This window comes from Ostrinia nubilalis, chromosome 22, assembly GCF_963855985.1.
Source record: "Ostrinia nubilalis chromosome 22, ilOstNubi1.1, whole genome shotgun sequence".
NCBI lineage: Eukaryota > Metazoa > Arthropoda > Insecta > Lepidoptera > Crambidae > Ostrinia > Ostrinia nubilalis.
Window position 1 is genome coordinate 5,053,849 of NC_087109.1, and position 3,443 is coordinate 5,057,291.

The window sequence follows — 3,443 nt, forward strand, 5'->3', positions numbered from 1 at the left end:
TGACATTTTTACTATTTATTGTGTAGGTACTTATAACGAAGTAGATATTATTTGTTCGGCATGTTATTTGTTTTTAGGTGGAATCTAGCAAAACTAGTGGCGCTGGAGTGGAAGACTTGCATGTCCCGACATTGTGGTATTACCAACATTTGGGTTTTCTGCACGAAAAGTCAAACCCGACAGCCGAAATGGTTGACAACTTTGAAACAAATACTAAGAATCAATCTATTGAGGTAAGCATTAAATATTCAGAACATTAATCATTCTATCTTGAAAATTAACACGCCCTTGATTGTTAAAATATTCTGTAAATATTTGCCTAACAGAATTACCATCTGCAGTGCGTTGCCTTTCTGTTCTATTAACACTCACAGTGTTGTCATTTTGTCGCCAATCTCCCGGCCGGTAGGTGTATTTTTCAGTGTCCTCCAAATCGACACAGTTCCTTGTCATGTAGTTGCAAGACTTTTTCCTCAAATAATTGTGTAATGCGCATGAAGCCATTACCACTTTTGGTACATTTTTGACATTAATTTGTATAGGTTTTTTAAATACTCTAAAACGTTCGGCTAAAATACCGAATGCATTTTCGACAATTCTTCTAGCCCTGCATAATCTATAGTTATAAATTCTTTTGTCATGTGTCAAATTTCTCTGTGGGTAGGGTTTTAAAAGGTTTTCATTAATAGCGAATGCGTTATCTGCAACAAAACAATATGGCGCAATAAGATCCGATGTAGGCAAGGCAGAAGGTGTTGGTAAATGTAATTGATTATTCACTAATTTTTCATAAAAAACTGTATGTTTAAATACTCCGCCATCAGAAACACTGCCATTTGCGCCTGCATTCACGTAAATAAATTCGTAATTGGCATTTACGATACCAAGTAAAACTACACTGAATGTTCCTTTGTAGTTGTAATATAATGAACCAGACTGTGGTGGCTTTTCGATGATGATGTGCTTGCCATCAATGGCACCCAAGCAATGACTGAACTGCCACTTCCTTTCAAAATCTGTTGCTATTTGTAGCCAAGCATCTTCTGTTTCAGGAACCTGCAACAAAAAAGGAAAAATCTTCAATTAAACGACAAAGTGCTATCTTTAAGAAACAAGAAGAGCTATTAGAGTCTGCCAAACAGTTAGTGAATGCCAATAGCTCATCGGAATTGACCTCAGCAGATGCTTTTGGACACTCTGTGGCCTCCCAGCTTAAGGAGCTACCAAAAATGCAAAGACTCATTTGTGAGAAATTAATTGGAGAACTGTTTTTTTATGCAAAATTAGGAGAACTTAGCTTAGAAACTTCAATATCCATAAATTCACGTTACTACTTAACCCAAACACATAACAGGCCGGTACTACAATATCAGTTGCACACACCACAACAGTCTGTATCATCAATGCAACCGTCGCTATACCAACAATCACCATCGCCATCACCACAGCATTCACATCCATCTCTATCGCCATCACCACAGCAGACACATTCATCTCAATACCAACCATCACCACAGCATTCACATCCATCTCAGTACCAACCATCACCACAGAATTCACATCTATCTGAATACCAACCATCACCATCGCCATCACCACAGCATTCACATCCATCACCATCGCCATCACCACAGCAGTCACATCCATCTCAATACCAACCATCACCACAGCATTCACATCCATCTCAGTACCAACCATCACCACAGAATTCACATCTATCTGAATACCAACCATCACCATCGCCATCACCACAGCATTCACATCCATCACCATCGCCATCACCACAGCAGTCACATCCATCTCAATACCAACCATCACCACAGCATTCACATCTATCTCAATACCAACCATCACCATCGCCATCATCACTGCATTCACATCCATCTCAATACCATCCATCACCATCGCCATCACCACAGCATTCACATCCATCTCAATACCAACCATCACCACAGCATTCACATCTATCTCAATACCAACCATCACCATCGCCATCATCACTGCATTCACATCCATCTCAATACCAACCATCACCATCGCCATCACCACAGCATTCACATCCATCTCAATACCAATCATCACTCACATCCGCTCACACACGTCCTCCTCTGCCCCAAACACTTATAGATGAACTACTACAGCATTCCATTGTACAACCACCTTCAAATAACATTCCTTCTGAGATAAGCCAGCAGAACGTTTTTAGAGGAAAAGGGACTGACATACATGAATATTTGATATTTAAAAAATAGAATTTGTACTTACTGCGGCTTCACTGTTACATTCAATAATTAACGAATAAATAAAAAAAATATGATTGAAATTATGTTAGTGTTATTTGATACCTATAAATTATACATACCTTCACATAGTTTTTGAGCACTGTATAGATTGCTTCACAGGTCTCTGGTATTATCTCTGATAGTAATTGTGATGATATACTAGTGCTGAATTTAAGTTCTCTGAATTCTATACCAGACGCTAGAAATTTTAAAGTAGCCACCAATCTCTCTTCAGCACTCACAGCTTGTCGCATAACTGTATCGGATTTAGTTACATGTGGTTTCACAAGATCCAACAATTCAATAAATGCTTCGGAACTCATTCGAAGATATATACGAAAATCTTTATCATCGAGATCTTTAATGAGATTCATATGACTGTACTGTTGTCTGTTTCTGAGATAAAATTTTGCCCATTCTTTTCTTCTTTTTCGTTGGTTATGTAATGGCGATGTAGCAACGATAGTTGCCGCAACTAATGCAATTTTGGCCTGTTTTGATAGAATAGGCGGCATGTCGAGGAGACGTGTTCACGCAATGCTAGCACAATTAAGACTGGACGATTCGGAGTCTGGTGCGCTAGTCTGTTGTGTAGACCGCACCGTACGGTTCGTGGTCCGTTCCGAACCAAGTTCGATCGTCTGTGAATACTTTTATTAGACAGATAACTGTAAATATAAAAACTTCGAGTGTAGTTTCTGTAAGAATTTAGGCCACCTAAGAAGGATGTGTCCGGAAAAAAGTGCAAGTGCAAGACCCGAAATGACGAGGGCGCCTAGCAATTACCAACCACGGGGAGTGACCTTCACTGGAAGGGGTCGCGGAGGATGGCGTGGAAGGCGTAGCGGCAACGGTGGCGCAGCAACGACGCGCGGAAAAAGCCGCGGCCAAGCCGGACATTTTCCGGGAGCGACCGGAACGCGGACACGTACTGGGTGCATCAGCACGGCGGCGGCGGCACGGTAGAGGACAATTACGACGACGGCTGCTTTGCGTCGATACCAGGGGTCGACGACAAAGAAAGCGATGACGAGGATGACGAGCAACCGATGTATCAAATGTCTATAAGTAAATACAGACCGGTATGTATCACTCTTTTAGTACAGAAGAAGTCTTTAAACATGGAAATAGATACCGGTTCTGCCTTGTCTTGTATTAGTT

General features: G+C 40.9%; 1 long non-coding RNA gene across 1 annotated transcript; it reads right to left on the minus strand.

Moving 5' to 3' along the window:
• LOC135082921 (uncharacterized) lies at positions 1–2,462 on the minus strand. The gene is made up of 2 exons (XR_010259522.1): positions 2,363–2,462; positions 1–1,056 (listed from the first exon to the last, which is right to left on the minus strand). It is a non-coding gene; the product is annotated as an uncharacterized LOC135082921 (long non-coding RNA).
• Between the last annotated feature and the right edge of the window lie 981 nt (positions 2,463–3,443).